This window comes from Danio aesculapii, chromosome 9 (assembly GCF_903798145.1).
Source record: "Danio aesculapii chromosome 9, fDanAes4.1, whole genome shotgun sequence".
NCBI lineage: Eukaryota > Metazoa > Chordata > Actinopteri > Cypriniformes > Danionidae > Danio > Danio aesculapii.
In genome coordinates, this window is record NC_079443.1 from 3,672,833 (window position 1) to 3,697,807 (window position 24,975).

At 39.6% G+C, this 24,975-nt stretch overlaps 1 non-coding gene across 1 annotated transcript; it reads left to right on the forward strand.

Moving 5' to 3' along the window:
* The first annotated feature begins 24,538 nt into the window (after nucleotides 1-24,538).
* LOC130235534 (U6 spliceosomal RNA) lies at nucleotides 24,539-24,646 on the forward strand. Its single transcript, XR_008838407.1, has one exon. It is a non-coding gene; the product is annotated as a U6 spliceosomal RNA (small nuclear RNA).
* Nucleotides 24,647-24,975: the final 329 nt, after the last annotated feature.

Below are 24,975 nucleotides of genomic sequence, written 5' to 3' on the forward strand. Positions count from 1 at the left end.
TAAACTGGACTTTAAGCTGACAACTAGCTTCTACTAAAAAAGCACTAGTGAAATATTACTGTCATCAAGATAAAAAAAAATGTAGTAATTAGTCATTAAAAATCTGTTAAAGAAAATCTGTTTGAGGGCCAAGAAAACCCCCCTCTTTCGGTTCAAGTCTACCTCAGATTTAAAAAAAAAACGCTTCATCTTGGGCGCGGAGCTCTGCGAGCAGAGGGAGGAGTGGGAGTGGCCGGCAGAGCAGGGGAGAAAGAAGGGAGCGAATAACTGTCAGGTGGCTCACAAAATGAGACACAAACTGTGAGGAGACGCATGATTTTATAGTTTACAAAGTTAAAATGCAAAGAAATAAACAGTAAATAATTTAATGTCCTGCTACATATGTTATTCACAATTTCATATACATACTGTATAACCACAATTTGTTATATCATCATAAAGATAATCATGTTTATATAAGCACTATAAATGTGGAGGACTTCTCTCCTCCTCAATCCCAGGGTTTGAATGCAGACACAGTGGATAGCAGTGCAGCAGGACTCTTTCCCTGTCTATTTCAATTATTAGCACTGCAGGTAATCTGAAGGCTTTGAAGGTGTGAACACGTCAGCATAGATATAGGCGATGTGTCTGAATGATATCTAGTGGTGGAAAGAGTACTGAAAAATCATACTCAAGTAAAAGTATTATTACTTGCCCAAATATGTAGTGCAAGTAGAGTAAAAGTATCTGTTATTACTCAAAGTATGAGTAAAAAGTAGCCCTTTTAACGGTACTCAAGAGTAGTGAGTATTACACAGTGAAAAGCTGATACGTTTACATGCAGTTTGTAAAGGGATGTGTAAATGTACTGTAACATTCTTTAGTGCATTCAGTTATCTTCCTTCCTTCCTTGCATTGTTTGTTCGTTCCTTCCTTCCATTCGTTTGTTTGTTTTTTCCTTTATTCATTTGTTCCTCCCTTCGTTCCTCCCTTCATTCGTTCACTCATTCATTCATCCGTTTGTTCCTTCGTTCGTTCTTTCGATCATTCATTTGTTTCTTCCTTCCTTCCTTCCTTGCTTCCTTCCATTCGTTTGTTCAGTCCTTCCTTGAATTCTTCCTTCATTCATTTGGTCCTTCCTTCCTTCCTTCATTAGTTCGGTCCTTCATTTGGTCCTTACTTCCATTCCTTGTTTGGGGTTTCCTTCATTCAGCCCTTCCTTCCATTCTTCTTTCATTTCATTTAGTGATTATTTAAGGCTGCTTGGTCATTTCAGTCATCATACATTTGACATCCTTCATTTTCTCATCAGTGACGTGCAGTCTCAGGGTCATTGCGTGTAAAGATTTTGAACATTTTCTTCTACATTTTTAATGCTTCCAAATGGTTTGGTGCATTTATAATCACTCATGCCTTTAGGTTGTTCAGTATGATGCGATTTAGAAATATTATCCAGTTTTGCCCACAATTAAAGCTAACAGGTGCGTTGTCTTAACCAAGCAGCAACCTCCCGCTCTCCCTCGGGAAGCCAATACGGAAGTAACTGAAACTGCAATTCATCGAAAATCCACTAGTCCTGGCTCCACAATAGAGCAAATTTCTATTGAGCCCACTGCTTTTATGGCCAACTTTACAGCAGAAAAAAAGATATTTACAGCCTGGTACAAAGAATGATTTTGGTATATATAGTTAATATTACCCTTCATGACAACTGTGAGGGGGGTGAATTTTTTATAACTCACTTAAGGGCGTGGCCACTTGAGTGACTGCTAGGTGTCTAGAACTGCTAGATTCTGGCTGATTACACAGTCAGTTGCCTTTTGGAATTATTTCCTCCAATTATCAGATGATATTGCATGCGGTGTGCACTTAATTGTGCTCACAAACCATTCACGTGGCCTCTGTTTCCCAGGTGAGTGAAATTACACACTTATATATCATCTCTATAAATGTATTTGTTTTAAGATCATTTATCATTCATAATTATCTTTCAACCTGTAAAGCACTCCAGAATCTGACAAATTGATTAGCTGTAGGGTCTAGAACAGTCATCTGAAGCGTTATCATAAAGTGTTATGCCTGGATTTCATAAATAGCATGCGTTTACTATCACACACTATATCTGAAGTGTTTGGAAGTAATTCGCGTTTTCCTCCTGTAGAAAAACATCATAAAAACAATGTTTAGTGGCTCAATGTGTTACAACAGTGCTTTTAAAAGACTAAACACTTAATTAATATAGTGTACAACACAGCACATGCGGTCAGAACACAAACGAATTGCAGGTAATGAAGTTTTAAGCGTTTCTCCCATAGTGAAGTCTGTGTAGGCAAAATGCTAGCAGCTTTCTGTAGCTTCGCTCACGCTCTCCGCCTCTTTGCCCTTGTTTGGTATCCCGTGGGTGGTGCGATGACACGCGAACAAAATGGTAACGGTTGGCCACGCCTACTGGCATCTTCTTTTGGGTTCTTCAGAAACCTATGGGTGACGTCACGGATACTACGTCCATATCTTTTACAGTCTGTGGTCTTAACTGGTGCTCAACACACACCAAAATAAAAAAATAAAAAAGTACTCAAGGGTGTCTTGAACCTTTAAACAGCAATTGGGAAATATTTGGAGAGAAAAAACACAGCAGTGCTAATAATTTTGTCTTCAACTGTATATATTAATGAATTAAAATTACATGAACGAATCCTCATTAAACTTCTGCATTTACAAAACTTCCAAAACAGACAAGTCTTGTTTTTGTAGAGTACTTTGAATGTATTCCAGAGTAATTCTGCATATATTATTTGAACTTATATTCATTTGAACAAAACTTTAGTCATGCTAACATCTCCAGGTGTAGCTGAAACAAACTAAATTGTCATTTCGATTGGTGATTGGTTCAATTTTCCCAATTAGCATGCATTGAAAGAGACTGGTCCAGCAGACTGTAAGAAAGCACTTGTTCGCTTGCGCATCTGGTTATAATGATTGACGTTGACGGAACAGTTCCAGTCCTGTGCTTGTTATTTTTTGTCACCGGTGATGTATGTAGGTAGAGCCGAGACTATAAACAGTCCATCCTGAACCCGTGGCTCGATATCGCTCAGGTCCCGCTTCCTCCTGCCAGCGCGGCGTAGCAAAACATTTAAACTTTTTTGTCGCCCTCGTCTGATGAGCTCATTTGTTACATGGCTTTTTTTCCTCGCTTGTTTAACATTGTGTGTGTGTGTGTGTGTGTGTTCTTAATTGACTTGAATAAATGCTAATGGGCAGATGTCATTAGGCAGAACGAGCCGTGCTGAGTGACCTCCGCTCATGGCTTTTGTTTCCCTCTCACAGAAACCGAACATGTCACACTTTCTTAGTTCAGAAAGTGCGCAAGATTTCTTTTTTGAGCTCCTCAGGAGGGGGCTGTCTCGCTACACACAGCACATTCAAACACACGCACAATGCACATGTGCTGAAACAAAACCAGTTGCTTTTTAACATCAATTAAGTCTTGAGGGCTTTTCTTTTTTTTTTTACATCAAAAAGATTCACTCACCATGCAGCATTTGCATAATTTTTAAACAACCGACTTTTCTGAAAAGGAATCTGGAGCTGCTTGGAGGGACTGTTTGTAATGGCGCAAAGGAATAAATCAGGTCTCTCTGCGGTCCAGAGCGGAGACATTAATCTCTTGAATCTAACGAGCGGCGGGCGCACGGGACGTCTGGCGGAGCACAATTAGAAGAGTCTGTGTATCAGGAGTGTGACCAAATACACACATATACACACACATTTTGTTTTTGTGATTTCTGAGGGGCGACATGGTGGCTCAGTGGTTAGAAGGTCGCTGGTTCAAGTCCCGACCGAGTCAGTTGGCATCTCTGTGTGGAGTTTGCATGTTCTCCCTGTGTTGGCGTGGGTTTCTGGATTCCCCCACAGTCCAAACACTTGTGCTGTTGGTGAATTGAATGAATGAATAGTATTATACACGAGTGAAACATACTAATATATAGAAGGTGCTCAAAATAAGTAATACAGTAAACATCATTTATCAACATTAGATGTAACATAAAACTCTAATGTACATAACTGATAAAACCACCCCAAAAAGAATACTAACGTCATCAAAAAGGCATAAAAAGTAAAGTATCATGCAGGGAATACTGGGAAATGTACGGTTATTAACCGTATATATTAAGGAAGCTTACTTTTAAGCAGGTTACAGATTACACAGTTTTTAACTGTTAAAATTACAGTTTCAACACATTTCTAAACATAATAGTTTTAATAACTTGTTTCTAATAACTGATTTCTTTTATCTTTGCCATGATGACAGTAAATAATATTAGACTAGATATTTAAAGACTTAACTAGGTTAATTAGGCAAGTCAGGGTAATTAGGCAAGTCATTGTATAACAGTGGTTTGTTCTGTAAACAATAGAAAACAATATTGCTTAAGGGGGCTAATAATATTGATCATAAAGGGCACATAATTTACCTCTTTTTTATGATGTAATATTAATATTATGGTTCTTCTGAGTGTGCCAGTTTAGGTTCAGTTTAAAACACAATTCAGATTTTTTTATTATAATGTGTTAAAAAGTGTCATGTTGGGGGCGTGTCCACAGTTCACTTATTTATGGGTGTGTTGCTTCACATGTAAATTAGTTTCAGCTTCCCGTCAACGTAACAAGGGGGCGGGGCCATGAGCTTACCCGCTCTGCGTTTGCAACAGAGTCTGACAGACAGACAGAGAAGGAGCTGGAGTGAGAGGTTCAGCATTCAGTCGTACATGTACGACTCGGACACAGACCAAGCAGAGAGTACAAAATCATTTGTGTCTTTGTACAGTTTTACAGCCAACTGTGTGCTAGTTTCAAGTGCCGAGCTTGTACACAGAAACTAATAACCAGGCACACTGAATTAACTTTGACTGAGGCACCGGATGCGCCGCTCGAAGCCGCGACACGGCACACCAGACACTCTCTGTGGCGCGGCAGAAACATGAAGTGTCCCGAATCGTCGCGCCACGCATTTTTGAATTCTAAACATAGGTTTCTGCAGCGATCCGCAGCGCCCAGCCGTCGACTTGAGTGTACCCTGATAGAAACCGATGTTTAGAATTCTAAAACGCATGCTAGTTAAGATCACAGGGAGCTTCTGGGATTGCGAGAAATGCAAACGGCTGAAGTATAAGGTAGACTCAATGAGAAGTACACATGTTTGCAAACCTACCTAAAGATACAACCAATAATTCCGATTAGAGCGATAATGTGGAGAATATTGATCTTGTGTTGAGCCCAATGAGCCTTCCATCTAAAAATAGAGCTAGCGTGTTCCTTTAGTGATATCGCTTCGACTCACGCTGCAAATGGCGGACGTGAATCAACAAACTGAGGATATGATGACGCGCCTGTCAATCAATATTGGTGGGCGGGGGGACCGCTCTCCTACGTAAAGTTGCGGTCGATTTGAAAACCGCTCCAATTGGTCCACCGTTTTTTATGTTGTTAAATTGAAAAAAAAGCACTGGGTGTGCTTATATCACCCCAATATGACGGTCTATACACCATACATGCACATATGTCTGTCCAAACAGCTTGAAAAGTAGATTTTTTACCATAGGTGCCCTTTAAAGTGTATTTTAAAAAAATAAAAATTGCTTTTATTTTAGTCAAAATAAAACAAATAAGACTTTCTCCAGAAAAACAAATATTATAGCAAATACTGTAAAAAATTCCTGAATCTGTTAAACATCATTTGGGAAATATTTGAAAAGTAAAACAAAATTCACAGGAGGGCTCAAAAATCTGTGGGCCTAGCCATACCTAAGTCATTATACAAACTTGTGTCCTCATAAACCACATAATCAAGCACACACACAGAGAGACACACAGAAGTGATATGGTCAAATGAAGATAAAGAGATAGAGATAGTATCAGTGCAGGCAGACAGGAAGTCTGTGATGTTGTGAGGTGATGGATCGGGTCTGAGTCTGACTCTTCCGCTAATTCAGTTTAAACGCACAACATACGTCTGCAAATACACTTATGCAGTTCTGTGTTCACTGGAGAACCCTCATTTAACTAATCATGGTTGCATTCACTGACACTGGCAATATACAGTGCAGTGACAAAGTTTCAAAAATGCTTCATTTTTTATATTTTGTAGCCTGCTGTCCTATTCAGAAGGCCTGAGCACTTCCTGTATGGGCCCAAAAGTCACACTGTATGTAGATTGACTTATAAAAACTGGTATACTTATGGAAAGGGTTAGTTTGCAGACAAATAGTAAACTCTTATGAATTGTTGTACACAAAGGAATATGTTATGAAGAATGATGGGAGAAACAGCCATTGACATCCATAAACTACAGTACAATTACTCAATAAAAATAATCTTTACTGACTGATCAAAGTACTTATTTAAAATGAGATTTTTTGTGACAATTGTTTTATGTTCAATTAACCTAAATTTCATTTATTCATAAATTTTCTTTGGCTTAATCCGTTATGTATCAGGGGAAAGCATGCAAACTCCACACAGAAATGCCAACGGACCTAGCTGGGACTCGAACCAGAGACCGTCTTGCTGTGAGGCGACAGTGCTAACCACTGAGCCACCGTGCCACCCATGTGTTTACATTTAACGATAATAATAATGGGACAAAAATTCATCCCAATCTTTAAATGGTTTTCAGTCAGCAATTGATTAACTTTTCGATCATAAACGATCACATATGGATGAAAGAAAAACGTGTGTGTTTCTCTAGTGGCTAATCCAGGGTCAGGCTTTAGTATTTGTGTTTCACCTTTAGCCGCGGTGTTATAAAGTCATGCTGGTGGAGGTTTTCCTGACTGAAGACAGATTACAGATCTGGCTCATCTCCTTCAGGGGCCGCGGGTCGTGACCCTGATTACAGATGGATTTCTGAGGACATGCTTTTGCTCAGTTTTTTAACAGATACTTTTTATTTCTAAAAAAATACATCTGTATTAGGATTAGTGTTGCTTGTTTATTTTATATTAAACAAATCGCAAGAGTGGCAGAGCCCACTGTAGACTAGCTCATGCATGAATATAGCTCAATGTTCCACTCTATGGATATTCCACTCTTGTCTTCATTCATTCATTCATTTTCTTTTCGGCTCAGTCCCTTTATTAATCCGGGGTCGCCACAGCGGAATGAACCGCCAACTTATCCAGCACATGTTTTACGCAGCAGATGCCCTTCCAGCTGCAACCCATCTCTGGGAAACATCCATACACACTCGCACACTATGGACAATTTAGCCTTCCCAATTCACCTGTACCAGGTGCATTGAAACCGGAGCACCCGGAGGAAACCCACACGAAGGCAGGGAGAACATGCAAACTCCACACAGAAATGCCAACTGACCCAGCCGAGGCTCGAACCAGTGACCTTCTTGCTGTGAAGTGACAGCACTACCTACTGCGCCACTTCCTCGCCCCCACTCTTGTCTTGTATACGTATATTTTTTCTTTGCATGAACCACACATGTTGACTGGAAAAGCTGCAACACAATCTCATGGCAATTCGTAACTTTTTGATTTAGTGGCTAATTCGTATGAATTCGTACGATCTAATTCGTACAATATAGTATGATTTGCTCATCCCCCAATGGCGGTTGGGTTTAGGGGTGGGGTTAGGTGCCACACCTTCTTTTTAAAATCGTACAATTTCGTACGACTGAACTCATACGAATTCGTACGAATTAGCCACTAAAATACTTACGTTTTCTCGTGAGATCAGGCTGAAAAGCTGCTATCAAATAATGTGCTGACTGGACATTTCTATATATACTTGTTCCTGCTGCTTGCAATAGCGCTACTGTGCTGTCATGGCAACGATGGTAAAATTACACAGCTCGACTCATTCCAAAAAATTATACTCTCAAAACAAATATGGTTATTTTATTATTATTAAATTATTGAGTGGAATTTAAAAGTCTTACAAAATTACTTTATTATTTAATTCATAAAAAACTATTTTTAAAAGCATTTTCCGTTTTGGTTGTCAGTCAAGTAATAATTAATAATAATATTTCCTTACATTTATATAGCGCTTTTCTGGACATTAAAAACACTTTACACATTTTTGGGGGGGTGATCTCCTCATCTACCGATTGTGCCAACCACATTTTGCCAAACCACACACCAGCTGATTAATGGAGAGGAGACAGAGCTTCATCACCAATTATGATATGGGGATAGTTAGGAGGCCATGATGGACAGAGTGCAGTGGGCAAATATGGCCAGAATGTTGGGGTTAAACTCCTGCTGTTTTTCAAAGGACATCCTGGAATTTTTAACAGCCACAGAGAGTCAGGACCTCGGTTTAACATCTCATCTGAAAGACGACGCTTACTGAGCAGTATAGCGTGCCATCAATATACTGGGGCATTAGGACTCACACACACCGCAGGTTGAGTGCCCCTTAGTTGTCTCACTAAAGCCACTTCCGGCAGCAACCTAGCTTTCCCATGTGGTCTCCCATCCCCTGCGCAGCCCTGCTTAGCTTCAGTGGGCGACCATGTGAAAGTTGCAGAGAGCTAGCTGCCGGCAAGTGCATCAAGAATTTTCAGTTTTGATTTTAGCCATAGACTGTAAAATATATGGACGTAGCATCCATGACGTCACCCATAAGTTTCTGAAGAGCGCAAGAGAAGCTACAAGTAGGCGCGGCCAACCGTTGCCATTTTGTTCGCGCGTCATCGCACCCACTGCGGGATACCAAACAAGGGCAAAGAGGCGGAGAGTGAGCGGAGCTACAGACACCTGCTGGCACTTTGCTTAGACCTGGCAGACAGACTTTACTTTGGGAGAAACGCTTGATACTTTATTACCTGCGACTCGTTTGTGTTCTGACCACATGTGCTTGGCTGTACACTATATCAATAAAGTGTTTAGACTTTTAAAAACACTGTAGTAATACATTAAGCCACTAAGCATTGTTCTTATGACGTTTTTCTACAGGAGGAAAACGCGAATTGCTTCCAAACAGATATAGTGTGTGTTAGTAAATGCAAGACTATTGATGAACTCCAGCATAACACTGTATGATAACGCTTCAGATGACTGTTCTAGAGTCTACAGCTAATCAATCTGTCACATTCTGGAGTGCTTTACGGGTCTAAAGAGAAATATTAATGATAAATGATCTTAAATAAAACAAATACATTTATAGAGATGGTATACAAGTATATAACTTTACTCGCATGGGAAACGGAGGCCACGTGAATGGTTTGTGAGCACAATTAAGTGCACACAGCATCCCATATCATCTGATGATTGTAAGAAATAAGTCCAAAAGGCAGCTTACTGTGTAAAGCCACATAAAACAAAACAAAAATACGATGAATATGCCGAGATCAGTGGCTAATCTGCCGGATTCAGCTGAGGTGAAGTGACGGCGACCAGCGAGACCTAGCTGTCACTCAAGTGGCCACGCCCTTAATTATGCAAACTTAATATAATCTAATATAAAGGAAATGGATGAGTTATAAAAAAATTCACCCCCCTCACAGTTGTCATGGAGGGTAATAATAGCTATATGACCCAAAATCGTTCTTTGTACCAGGCTGTAAACACCTTTTTTTCTGCTGTAAAGTTGGCCATTCTAACAGTGGGCTCAATTGCAATTTGCTCTATTATGGAGCCAGGACTAGCAGAATTTTGATGAATTGCAGTTTCAGTACTTCCGTATTGGCTTCCCGAGGGAGAGCGGGAGGTTGCCGCTTGGTTTTAGCCTACACTTTTCATTTCGGAACATCGCTATTTTTTACGTTTTGACATAAAGATTTACTATGATCAGTTTTTCTCTCTTAAAATTAAATAAAATTACTTTAATTTGAGACAATAATGGGACATCTCCTGATCTATATGCAAAAAATCCAATATGTCACACAGATCCACAGATTTGTGAAACGTTTATGTTTATATGTAACTATTGTTATATGGGTTTGCGATGGAGAGCACAACAAGTGTCCGTAAATACATTCACGGTATTATTTGAAAATGCATCCAGATGCACCCAATGAAGCTTGGAGAAGTGAAATGAATAAGTATGCGTCTGCAGAACTGGAAAGATAGTTTTGATTAGTTAAAAAACAGATCATTTTCATTGCGGTATTTCGTAGTTAATTTTTTTAATAACGAATGTCAATAGTACAACTTGTTAGTTATTTTTAGTTTGAGATTTTAATTGCCTGGCGTTGCAGTATATGTATTTTATACTGTCACCCTGTGATTATAAACCAATAATTATGTCACGTATTAATTTCCAGTGTCTTTTTAGTTCTAATTTTTATTTTCATTTCAAGCTTTGGGTATTTTTTTTTTTTTAGTTATTCGCAGAGAAGGTTTGCAGTTTGAAGACAGCGGGATCTTACTAAGGGACTAGGAATGTTGCCAATGCCGCGAGGAGACAAGCTGAAGTTTCCCAGATGCAGAGAGCTAATTAGCCTTGAGTATTCCCATGATGCCGAGTGTGTGAGAAACCAGAGGGGTGTGTGTGTGTGTGTCCGTGAGAGGGAAAGACTAGCTGTTGGCTGCTGCACCTCAACCTTACGGGTCTGCCGCTGTGTACATAATGCGAACACTCCCACTGCAAACACCTCTTCTCTATTTGCTTTACAGCTCATCAGGGAATTATTTCAGAGAGTGAGAAACTGTCAAGCTATTATAGGGTTATTCCAGAAAGATGGTAGTGATGTTTGGTGAAATGAATGCCATGGGAACCTGTTCTCTCAATGCTATATCACGCCTATACGCAACAATTTGATTTAGTAGTTAATTTGTATGAATTTGTATGATCTCATTTTGATCCTCCAATGATGGTTGGGTTTGGCGTTGCGTCTTCTTTTAAACGTACATTTCAAATAACTGAAATTGTTTGAATTTGTACGGATTAGCCAGTAAATTGACAAAACCAGCCTGATCTCATGAGGAAACTTAACTATTTTACGTTTTTTTTCAGTTAAGTGGCAAGTTTAGTCGTACAAAAATGTACGATTTTTAAAAGGAGGCGTGGCACCCAACCCCGCCCCTAAACTCAATCCTCATTGGGGATGAGCAAATTGTACTAAATTGTATGAATGATATTGTACAAATTTAAACAAATTAGCTACTAAATCAAGAAGTTACGAATAGCCGTGAGATTGTTTTGAAACCTAAAATAGTTGTTTTTTGTAACCTTTCAATTCAGTGGCTAATTCATATGAATTTATAAGAACTCATGCTCCAATGACCCCTCCTTTTAAAAAAAATTAGCATTTTCATATGACTGAAATCTTCTGAATTTGAATAAATTAGCCACTAAACTGGCAAACGTAAAATAGTTACATTTCATAATTTTTCTTAATCTCATTTATACATTGTTGTATGATTTGCTCATCCCCGTTAACCCTCCAATGATGGTTTGGTTTAGGGGTGAGGTTTGTGCGCACACCTTTTTTTGAAAATTGTATGTTTTCACTTGACTGAAATCATATGAATTCGTACAAATTAGCGACAAAGCTGGCAAAATGTAAAGTAGTTAGGTTTCGTATCTTTTTCATTTAGTAGATAATTCGTATGAATTTATACAAATTTGTACATTTAGTATGATTTGCGCATCCCCCAATGATGGTTGAGTTTAGGTTTGGGGTTTGGTGCCACGCCTCCTTTTAAAATTGTACAGTTTTCATGACAAAAATTTTATGAATTTGTACAAATTATCCACTAAACGGACAATACATAAAATAGTAATGCTTTGTATCTTTTATATTTATTGACTAATTCTTATGAATTTATACAATCTCATTTTACTACGATTTGCTCATCCTTGTAAGTTTTCATACGACTAAAATCGTATGATTATGTTAAAATAAGTCACTAAACTGACAAAACGTTTAATAGATACATTTCGTAACTTTTCGATTTACTGGCTTATTCATATGAATTTGTACGATCTAATTTAGACATTTTTATATGATTTGCTCATCTCCCAAATAGGTTTTGTGCAAACACTTGAAAATGAACTCGTACGAATTCGTACAATTAGCCACTAAACTGACAAAACGTAAAATACGTTTTCCCGTGAGATCAGGCTGAAAAGCTGCTAAGCTTTTACTAGACTTAAATCGTTTGAATCCGTACAAATAATCAACTAAAGTAAAAAAAGTTAAATAGTTACGTTTCGTATAGTTTTCATTCATTCATTCATTCATTCATTTTCTTTTCGGCTTAGTCCCTTTTAGTGGCTAATTGGATTGAATTTATACTATCTCAGTTGTACATTTTAGTACGATTTACGCATCCCCCAATGACGGCTGGGTTTAGGTTTGGGGTTTGGTGCCACGCCTCTTTTTAAAAATTCTACATATTCAAATGACCGAAATCGTATGAATTAGCCGCTAAACTGAAAAAATGTAAAATAATTAACTTAGTTATTTAGATTTACTGGCTAATTTATATGAACTTCACTGTAAAAAAATTCTGCAAAACTGTTGCAAACAATTTAAATTTATATGGGTTAAATAAAAAAAAATTCAGTAATGTTCAATTTAATTTGTTTGTTTAAATTCAACCCAAATAAATTGTTTACAGCCACTTACGTTAAAAAAATTATTAAATCTAAGGAATCATCTTTGAGTCATTTTTTTCAGTGTTGTACAATCTCATTTGTACAGTTTTGTATGATTTGCTCATCCACAGTGATGGTTGAGTTTAGGGGTTCAAAAATCTTTCAAAAATTCTTTAAAAAAGTTTGTTTTTGCATGACTGAAATCATATGAATTCCTACAAATTAGCCACTAAACAAGTAGTTCTCAATTCTGGTCTCGTGACAACCCCTCAACCCCGCACATTTTGTATGTCTCTCTTATTTGACACAGAAGGATCAGTCCATGGATCTCTCTGTTATTGAGCTTATGATCTGAATCAGGTTGCTTAACCCAGCAGGCCCAAGATGTTAACATGACATCAGATTGACGTTGTACCCCAACGTCGTGGGACATTGCATTTTTTTTTAAAATGAAAATCAGGTTGACGCCAAGGCCAACATCAATGTCCAACATCAAACAGAAGTTGCATTTTGGTCACTTTCCAACGCAACCTAAAAACAACCAAATATCAACGTCTAACAATGTTACAGCTTGACGTTGTGTTATTTTGATTGCCATTCTTAATGAATAAATGTCAGTATTTAATGTCAAAATGGCGTTAGATTTTGCTCACTTTCCAACATGACCTAAAATCAACCAAATATTTTAAATAATACCAGTTATTGGACGTCAAAATAGCATTGTCCTTAGATGCTGGTGACCTAAAGATAACCTAATATTAATGTCTTATGATGTTGTGTGTCTGCTGAGAAGTAAGGGTAACATACAAAATGTACAGGGCAGGGGGGCCCGAGGACTGAAATTGAGACGCACTGGATTAAACTGACTAAATCTAAAATAGTTTGGTTTTCTTATGAGAACAGGCTGCGGTTTTCTCTCTCCTTCTGTTCTGTGGGAGTTTCGTGATGGAGTGTTTTTCTTTTAATTGACATTTCTCAAGTTTTTTTATTCTTTTACAGTTTATTTAAATTTGTCTCTGTCCACTTTGGTCTTTTTTTCTGCCATCCTTCCTCTCGGAGCCCATAACCATTTGCAGGTTTTTCAGAAGGGCTGTACTGTAATTATACGTCTGTACGCTCTGCCATACGCGCTCTCTCTCTCCCACACACCTCTGCCACTCTCCCTGCTGGGCTTTTGTGTTCTCCACACATCCTACTGTATGAGCAGAACTGTATTTACAAGTCATGGAAGACTCCATCCATCTAGTACAGCCGTCTAGTCTGAATTCTCCTCTACTAAACATGATCGAAATGATAGACTTCCACAGTGTGCGCATTTGTATGCATGAAAAAGCTGAACAGCCTTGAATGCTTCCATTTTCAATACGGCAACTGAATCAGAAGCAATGTCAACTGGTATGATGTATGCTATAGCTTATCTTGTATATGCAAATATTTGGATGCAAGGACAAGCCAGATGACCTGGCTAAAGAGTGGTTGTGTGGTACGCTGATGATCATTAAAAAGGTTTGTAAAATTGATACTATAAATAAGTATTAAAGGGACAGTTCACCCAAAATAGAATAACAAATATCTGAAGCAGCACACCTGTTTTTACTGTGATCATAGAAAGATATCTGTATTGAGAACCAAATTAGCATACTTCCCAGGTGAAAAAAGTGCACTAAAATATGTTTTATTTAAGTACACTTAGTGCACTTCCACAATGTACTTAATGTGCTCTATTTTCGGCTACTAATTTTGTAGTTAGCTTAATCCCAATTCTACCCCTTAGCCCTTCCCCTTACCCCTAACCCTCGTGAAGGGGTAGGGGTGTCCCAATTATCTTTAGCTTGAAGGCGTAGGACTAAGGGGAAGGGGTAAACAGCCTTTCGAGCTGAGACCACACTCGAAACCAAGGGATAAGACCAACCCAGGCTCATTCTGAAAACGTACCTCCACGGACGTTTCTGGAGACCGCGAAATATGTCCCGGCGGCACGTTTTTCTGCAGTTTTTGTTTTTGCGAATCCGCCAGAGGTCGCCGTGTACGCTTTTCGAGATCTCAAATTTTCCTCGCGAGTGCCATTCGCGCGTGCTGTTCTCGCGTAAACCCACCAGAGGCCACTGTCGACTCACTTTTGGACAGACTTTCTGAGCGAACGATCGGCTGACCCACCCCTTCCCTAAACCCAACCAATTTTATCGATTGACCCGCCCACCCGCTTCCCTGAACCCAACCAACACGTTTCAAAACCAATCCAAAAGCCCTCGTCTGACTTTTTTTTTTTTTTTACCACATCCTCGCCCTGCTACTCGCTTGTTTGTTTAATATTTTGGATTCTGTTTTTGTCTTACCTGCTTTCTGGAACCGCTCTTCACCGGACTCGAACCCCCGTCTTTATAGTCAACGCCTCTCTGCATCTCAAATCCGCCGACGGACGTGGCGCGCTAACGGGACAAGCTGGTTGCAGCTGGAATGCCATCCATACGGAGGTAAGTGCGAAAAGGAATGGCGTCACACTGCGCCATAGCGTTCGTTTGAAGAAATGAAATGCAGCCATACGTACCTCCGCCTACGTAATTCGCTGTCTCCATAAACGTCCGCAAGGCTACGTTTTCACAATGAGCCTGTGTTGGATAAGACAATTTCCCAGAATACACCAGCCACAACGGCAGCATGGCTGCTCCTGGAAATAAGGAGATCCACAAATTAGTATTTTTCGTCATTATTAAAAACTTTTACAACAAACAAGCACATGTTTTAATAAATTCATAAGCGTTCATGTTTTACCGTCATGCTTAAAAAAAAAACGCTAAAATAAAAATCTATAACCTCTAATAATAACGCCTGTACAGCAGTCCCACAACATCTTGTCAATAACACTCGATGACACTTGAATCCCCTGTCAGAAAAGTCTAGTGGCTGGTAATGAGCTTTTACAGTGTCTGCTATAACGCTAATGTTGCCACATTGTATCGTTATGATAACATGATATATGCCTTCAGTGATTTCATGAAGATAAATATAAAAAAAAAACACACACACACACAACTGAAATAACTACAGCAGTTGTGTGCGTTGATCTCATATATAGTAAGAGTTCATGATGCTGTAGTGCTGTCCCATTTCTTTGGGGTAAATTTTGAAGTCCTTCCCCTTCACACTCTGTTTCAAGGGCCAAGGTGAAGGGGAAGGGTACAAAAATCTAATTGGGATTGGGCCTTAATGTAATTAATCTTTAGTTCTATTTAAAGTAAACTTGTTTTAAATATGCTACTTTAATATTTGAAAACATATATTTTATACCACTTTTAATGCAACACTAACCATCTTTTATTGCACTTTTAAATAGGCTAGCTTTACAGATAAAACACACTTACAGTATAATTTATTCAAAATATAACAATAATGCATTCCCAGATTAGAAAGTACACTGAAATACATTTTAATTCCACTTAGTGCACTTTGTGCTTTATTTTCGTCTACTAAATTTGTATTAAACATAGATAACTATGTAAAAGTGTATTAACTTTGAACTATTTTTGTATACCATTCTAATTATACTTTTAAGAAATACACTTATAACAAATTTTTAAAGCAGTATACTTTATTGCTATATACTAAAACCCAATTAAATTATCAGTAGTATTTAGTATACAGTTGTACTTAAGTACTACTTAAGTAAGAGTATGCTTTTATTTAGTATATCTATAGTAAACTCCCTGATTTACTACCCCCGGAGAGAAGATTTTTTTAACATGATGACATAATATTTTTCAAGATACTAATATTCAGCTTAAAGTGACATTTAAAGGCTTAACTAGGTTAATTAGGTTAACTAGGCGGGATAGGGTAATTAGGCAAGTTATTGTATATCGATAGTTTGTTCTGTAGACTATTGAAAAAAATAGCTTTAAGGGGCTAATAATTTTGAAATGGGTTTTAAAAAATGTAAAATTGCTTTTATTCTTGCTGAAATAAAACAAATAAAACTTTCTCAAGGAAGTGACGATTTTATTCTCTATGATTCGTTAAATTGAAACACTGCTTTATCAGAGAAAGAAGTGGGCCCGGAAGTGAAAAATGTTGAGAACCCCTGATCTAGTTAGTCTCTGTCATCTTTAATGTGCGCGTTCATGATTTCAGGAGGCATGGACGGCAGGTGAGGGATTGTATTTGACAGATATTATGTTAACCGGTTAGCATTTAGCCAGATCACCTCCCACATAGCAAAATATCTCTGGCCCAGCTCTGGCCCACACAATCAGCTTTTGCTTGGCCCACATGCCGCAGTGAATTACGGCACATGACTGGACCATATCTGGCTTCCAGACAAGGGCCAAACACGGACCATATTTGGGCCAAGTCTCAGCCGAGTTAGTAACCCATAACTGAGTCTAAAATGGGCCAGATATGTTGGTGTGTCACGACTGCAATGAAAATGATAAAGCCATAAATCATTGCACTTTAGGCTTGCTATGGGTGAGCTTTTTTCTCAAAGCGACCTGATTGGTAGAATTTTTTTCTTTATTTTAAAATAACAAAAATGTATTTTAAATGTGGGTCAGGACAGGCCAAAACTTACATGGCCCACATATCAAGTATTAACATCTGGGCCAAATACTACATTTTACTTTTGGCCCGAGTGTTGTTTGCCAAACCAGGGCCAAGTTTGGCCCACATGCTGTATGCCAGTGCCGGATAAATGCCTGCTGTGCCAGATTTATGCCAAATCTGGGCCAGAATTCTTTGCTACCTTGGCTACTGCACCTTTAACACATCTCCTTTTCAGACCAGCATGCCTATGAGTCCACAAATGCTATTTAAACAACATGGTGCAAAATGTGAAAATTGTACCTGCACTAGGCTGAAACTAACAAAAAATAATTATAAATTTGCATCGTACATGTCGGTAAGTATATGATAGCACCCAAAGATTCAGCATTCTTCAAAATATCTTCTTTTGTGTTCGCAGAAGAAAAAAATCTCATAGGATTTGATTAACTGCGAGTAAAAAAACAAGAGTTTCATGATGCACCTTGCCTAGAAACCATTTTAAAAAGCACCTCTCGTCTTAGAAGGTGTCATTGCTGAAGCCCTTTAGGCTGTGTGTACGGTTTATTTAAAACAGGAAGCCGAACACAGAACAGGAAGTGATCTGAGACCTGTGTTCCGGTGGCTTGTGTATGTGTGGTCACTGCGCTAACATTTCCTCTCGTTTTCTCCAGGCTCTGGCTCCTGTCCAGACCTCAGCGCTCTGATGGCGGGTCACGCCAGGGCTGACCTGCTCTCTGTGGGCTTGGTGTTGTTATTATTGGTGCGCTGTGCCCTCGGGCCAACCTGTCGTTCTGAGGAGAGGAGGAAACGCAGAGATCTGGGTGCTGGCGAGCAGCTGTGCGGGTCCGGTGGTCTCTCCTTTCTACACATCTCTCAGGGGAGAAACCTGCTCCGGCGGAATCAGAGGGGAAACAGTCTAATCCGCTCAAAAAAATTCAGCTCAAAGAAACTTCTCCACATGCTGATTTTTGCTTAGAAACGATATGAAGTCATTCACTCATTCACTCATTCATTTTCCTTTGGATTAAGAGTCTGAGAGTCCTTCAGATGCCTTTTGGCAAATTCCAGGCAGGGAGTGTCTTCCGTCTGGCCGCTCTACCATACAGGCCTGATTGGTGGATTGCTGCACAGATGGTTGTCCTTCTGTAAGGTTCTCCTCTCTCCACAGAAGAACGCTGGAGCTCAGACAGAGTGACTATCGGGTTGTTGATCACCTCCCTGACTAAGGCCCTTCTCCCCCGATCACTCAGCTTAGATGGCCGGCCAGCTCTAGGAAGAGTCCTGGGGGTTCCAAACATCTTCCACTTACGGATGATGGAGGCCACTGTGCTCATTGGAACTTTCAGAGCAGCAGAAAATGTTCTGTAACCGTCCCCAGCCTTGTGCCTCTAGACAATCCTGTCTCGGAGGTCTACAGACAATTCCTTTGTCTTCATGCTTGGTTTGCGCTTTGACATGCACTGTCAACCCTGGGACCTTATGCCTTTTCAAATCATGTCCAATCAGCTGAATTGACCACAGGTGAACTCCAATGAATCTGCTGAAGCATCTCAAGAATAATCAGTGGAAACAGAATGTACCTGAGCTCAATTTAGAGCTTCACGCCAAAGGCTGTAAATACTGATGTACATGTGATTTTCAGCTTTTTTATTTTAATAAATTTGCAACAATTTCAAAAACTTTGAGGAAATAAATGAATTAAAATTTTTTTTTAATAAGGTTGTAACCAACCCAGGCTCATTCTGAAAACGTAGTCCCGAGGACGTTTCTGGAGACCGCGAATTATGTAGCCGGAGGTACGTATGGCTGCATTTCATTTTTTAAGCGAACGCTGCGGGGCGATATGACGCCATTCCTTTTAGCGCTTGCCGGCTGACCACTTACCTTCATGTGGAGGGCTGTCCCGCCGCAACCAGTTTGTTCGGTTAGCTCGTCCTGTACGTCGGCAGACTTGAGTCGCAAAGAGGAGCTGACCATGACGACGACAACCGGGTTCGAGTCCGGGGAAGAGCGGTTCCAGAAATCAGGTAAGACTAAAACAGAATCCAAGAAATAAAGTGAAGAAGTTCATAACAGGGTGAGCGTGTGGTAAAATCCGAAAATGTGGTAAAAAAAAATCAGACGAGGGCTTTTCTTTTTCTGGACGGCTTCTGTAAATTCTTGGTTGGGTTTAGGGCAGGCGGGTCGATGAGTAAAATTGGTTGGATTCAGGGAAGGAGGAGGGTGGGTCGGCCAGCCGATTGGCCGGTCGCCCAGTCAATCATTCAGCCAGTCGGACAGACAGACGTTCGTTCGACAGCGGCCTCTGGTGGGTTTACGCGAGAACAGCGCTGGCACGAACGGCACTCACGGGAGACATCTGAGAAGCCAAAAAGGCGCACACAGCGGCCTCTCGCGGATTCTCGAAAACCAAAAACTGCAACAATACGTTCCTCCTGGGACGTATTTCGCGGTCTCCAGAAACGTCCTCGGGACTACGTTTTCAGAATGAGCCTGAGTTGGCTGTAACATTAAAAAAATGTGGAAAAAGTGAAGCGCTGTGAATACTTTCCGGATGCACTGTAGTTTATTCAGTTCACCTATAACGCATGTGTTTGGACTGTGGGGGAAACCGGAGCACCCGTAGGAAACCCACGCCAACAAGGGGAGAACATGCAAACTCCATGCAGAAATGCCAAAAAGCCAGGACTCGAACCAGCGGCCTTTTTGCCATGAGGCGAACTGTGTATATTTTTTAAATGTAGAGTCAGCCACACAAAAATACTTTAGTATTAAATAATTGATTGATCGCAAATCATTGCAATATGCACATTTGCGATATTTATTGCTCAGTCCTAATGCTAATTTACATAAGGTAGCCACCAATTTATCAAAATATCAAATATTTCTGTTTTCCACTCAGATCATCTTGGAATTAGCCTCTAAACATGTTGTTATGAAACTCAGCAAATGCAATGGAACGGATGAAAATGAGAAAAATACCCCGATTTAAAACTTGTGTTCAGATTTACCCTCTGCTGAAAATCCACACGAGCGCGTTCCCGGACAGGTGCTGGAGGGATATTATCCAGCAGGAGAAGGCTGTTTAGATGCCCTCATATGGGCTGATTTTGAGGAAGATGCGCGGCGACACCTGCGAGCCGTGTGTGTTTGTCAACTCAAGCACAGTCACGGGAGCTCTGTAGCTGAACTCGTGCAAGCTCCCACTGTGACCACAGCTTCACAAAATCACATCAAACACCTCTCCAGTCGACGCATTTTTACCACATCATTTGCCATTTTTAAGACTGTAATTTGCTTATATTAATTCATTAATTTTCTTTTGGCTCAGTCTCTATTTCAAAAATCGCAACCCAGTACTGGGAAACACTCATACATTCACACACACACAATCATTCAAACCCTACGTTAAGTTTAGTGTATTCAATTCACCTATAGTGCATGTCTTCGGACTGTGGAGGAAACCGGAGCAACCGGAGGAAGACCACGTCAACACGGGGAGAACATGCTAACTCCACACAGAAATGCCAACTGGCCCAGGTGGGACTTGAACCAGCGACCTTCTTTTTGTGAGGTGACAGTGCTAACCACTGAGACACTCTGCCGCCGAGTTTGCATATAGAAAAGTCTCAATCACACATTTATTTTAGCTGTAGTAGCTTTTTTTTAAGTTTGCTCATTGTTTATAGTCTATATTCTTCTTAAATCATTCATTTATTCATCATATTTAGATTTATTTTTTATTTATGCATAATCTGAGCTTGTGTTCCTCTGGAAGCATCTGTATCATCCGATCTCTTCTATTTCTGGAAGAATGGGAGGCGTCTTCTTCGCTGTGTGAGTAGGCTTGCAAATTGTGCGTGGCCTTTGACTTGAGTCTGTAATTGCATGCGTCTTGGAGTATTTTGCTTGGCGGACGGGTGGGTCGGCTCTTAAACTAGTTCTGCTCTGGGTTGGGGGCTTTGAACACCTCACAAAAAAAAAAAATCTTCATCTTGGTTTGGTCCAGTGGAGGCTTTGACGATTGTGTCAGTGACTTTCTGCACAATGGAAAATGGCCATCCTGACAACTTGATCTTCACATCATATAGACGTCTAGAAAGATAAGCGCAAATAATGCCTTGCACATGGCGTCCCACATAGAGGTTTTTATGATATTGTTTGATGGCATTGGGAGCTCAGATGTTAGCATTGTGTAAATGGCTCTCATCGTTGAGCGTAAGCTTTGACCTTTTCGACTCGTCTACTTTTACTGCGCTGCTTCACTTGTCTGGGTTGTTTAACGTGAGCCTTGTGCAAAACTCAGATGGCAGTTTGTCAGCTGTATGTTAAAATGTGGTTATTTTGAGAATGTTTGGATATATCAGATTTTAGAAAACCTTCTGACAGATGTGCTAGACTGAAAAACGGTTGGCTATTAAAGTGGTTTATTCTTCAGGAAACAGTCACATGTCATTTACAAAGGTTACGGCTGATGTTTTCGATATATCGTATTCTTCAATCTCAAGCCCAAACCACCAGACTGGAGAAACTCTACTAGGAGACATGCCAGCCTGGATATGTTAGGATATGTTTTTGTTTGTTTGTATGTATGTATGCATCTCCACCATGATAGATTAATCGATTATTAAAATAATCAATAGCTGCAGCCCTATATTCAGTCAGTAGGCGTTGTTGACAAAGCGGCGAGTGTGATTATGTGAGTGTTTTGCAGATCCACCCTGTCTGATGGTGAAGCTTCACGAAATGGTCTGTGAAGATGATGTGGCACGAAAAAAAACGCACACACAAAAGAAAAAAGCCAGCAAGAGCAACATGTGGTGCTCTCCGTGTGCTGACTCTTGCAGACCACTTACTAACCTCTCAATTGACTCCACACAGAGAGGAATCGCGATTTCAATCCAGTCCTTTGTGTGCGAGGAGAAAGATTTATTTGAACAACGTCCATCTTTTCTGAAGCTCATTTTGAGATGAAAGCTTGCTTTAGTTCTCCACGTTAAGTGAGGTAGAAGGCTAAACAGCATCAACCGTGAGCAACATCTATCAAGTCACGTCTTCATGAGTAACGCAATTACTGCTTCCTGAATTACAGTAAAAAGCATGAGTCAAGTGCTCTGGACTACAAAGTCTTCGTGATCTGCGGTTCTTGGATCTGGTTCTGTGTATAAACAGTAGTTGGCGGAAGTGATGTCTGGCATGCGCTCAAAACAATGATTTTGCTGCTTGTTCAAACTACTTATTTCAAATGAGCTGAAACAACACAATTCTTGAGGTTTTTTTTGGAGGACTTAATTGTTTTATGTTCAATCTACTTAAAGGTGTTAAGTTATCTTAATCGGTTTGCATTTTTCTATAGTGAAGGGTGAATATGATAATTTCACCAGAGGCCACTTGTTTTGATCTCAAATTTCACTTGTGAGTGCCATTCGCCCCTGCACTCACTTAAATCCACTAGAGGCCGCTGTCGACTGACTGACTTACTGACTGACTGAACGATATCCCCACCCACCCCCTTCCCTAAACCCAACCGATAGGGTTTTCAAAAGCTCTGATTGACCAGCGCCCACCCTCTTCCCTAATCCCAACCAACATTGTTTTCAAAAGCAATCCAGAAAAAGAAAAGTCCCCTGATTTTTACCACGTTTTCAATGTTTACCACATTCTCACCCTGTTATTTACTTGTTTATTTTAGATTTTGGCTTTTGTTTATGTCTTACTTGCTTTCTGGAACCGTTCTTCACCAGACTCGAACCCCGTTGTTGCAGTCAATTCCTCCCTGTGTCTCAAATCCTTCGACGTACACGGCAAACTAACTAGAAAAGCTGTCCATACGGAGGTAAGCGGTCAGCTGGTAAGCAAGGCAAGGCAAGGCAAGGCAAGGCAAGTTTATTTATATAGCACATTTCATACACAGTGGCAATTCAAAGTGCTTTACACAAACAGGAATAAAAGAAACGAGTATAAGAAAAATAAAAACAAATATTAAAAATGGTTAAAAAAAATAAAATAAATAAGCAAAAAAACAGATCAAATGTGTTATAAAAGAATGAAAAAGAAGAGAAAAACAGAATAGTGCGATCTGTGGGACGTAGCACAGTGCTCATTCAGTAAATGCTCAGCTAAACAGATGTGTTTTCAGTCTTGATTTGAATGTGTCTAATGTTGGAGCACATCTGATCATTTCTGGAAGCTGATTCCAGCAGCAGGGGGCGCTGTTAGTAGCTGAACGCCGATTCACCCTGCTTTGACTAAACTCTTGTAATTTCTAGTTTATTTGATCCTAAAGATCTGAGTGATCTGTTGGGTTTGTATTCAGTGAGCATATCTGTAATGTATTGAGGTCCTAGGCCATTTAGTGATTTATAGACCAGTAATAATACTTTAAAATCTATTCTGAATGTAACTGGGAGCCAGTGTAAAGACCTGAGGAGAGGTGTGATGTGCTCTGATTTCCTGGTTCTGGTCAGAATTCTGGCCGCAACGTTCTGGATAAGCTGTAACTGTCTGACTGTCTTTTTGGGGAGGCCAGTGAGGAGGCCATTACAGTAATCCACCCTGCTGCTGATAAAAGCATGAACAAGTTTCTCTGAGTCTTCACTGGAAACAAAGCATCTAATTCTTGCAATGTTTTTGAGATGATAGTATGCTGATTTACTAACTGCTTTGACATGACTATTGAAACTCAGATCTGACTCCAAGAGTCACACCAAGATTCTTGACCTTATTTTTTGTTGTTTGACCCTTAGAGCCAAGGTACGCATTCACCTCATCTCTGTTCCCAAACGCAATCACTTCAGTTTTCTCTTTGTTTAACTGTAGAAAGTTTTGGCACATCCACATGTTAATTTCATCAATGCATTGGCAGAGGGTGTCAATGGGGCTGTAGTCATTAGGCAGTAAGGCTAGGTAGATCTGAGTGTCATCAGCATAGCTGTGATAGGAGATTTGTTTTTTTTCTTATTATTTGGCTCAGAGGAAGCATATAAAGGTTGAACAGGAGAGGTGTCAGAATCGAGCCTTGTGGGACTCCACATGTCATGGGTGTCCACCTCGACCTATGATCACCTATACTGACATAGTAACCTCTCCCTTCAAGGTAAGCACAAAAAGGAACATCGTCATGCCGTCTCGTAGCATTCATTTTTAAGATGAAATGCAGCCATACGTGCTTCTGGCTACATAATTCGTGATCTCCAGAAATGTATACAGGGCTACATTTTCTGAATGAGCCTATGTTGTAATAAATGAAGGATTCCACACAATTTATTCCTGTTGTCCCAACACAAATCGATTAAGTTAACTTAAGTGAAGTAGTTAACTTGAACGTAAAACAATCATGTTGTCAGTTGTCCCACAAAAAACTCAAGAATTGTGTTGATTTACTTTTTTTCCCCAAATATATTTAACATTTTGTGCAGAAACAATATCATATACGTACAAAAAAGTCACACACGTGTCGTCTGAGACATCACATATACTAACATTGGTTCGATACAGAGAAGATTAGCATGGCCCCTTGCGCACAGATGACACGCAAAATCGTGAAGCGAATCAATAATTTAAAAAAAAAAGTAACCCTTTTTTACTTTTTCACAACTAATGACCATAAAAACAGTGCAGTTATTAAATAATACAGTAAATGTAAAAATTAATAATTATAAAAATAATAATAATATAAAAATAAGAAGGCTTTATTCTTCCCTTGTTTCAAGATCACCAGTATCAATATAATTCAACTTAGGTTTCCATGTTTGTAAAAAGATTTTGAAGATTCTCTTAATGAGCTTTAAACACAAAACAAATCTGATGATGAAATTAATAAGTTTTGTTATATATAAAAATAAAACAACATTTTCTAAACATGTATAAACATCGATGGAATATGTTTTA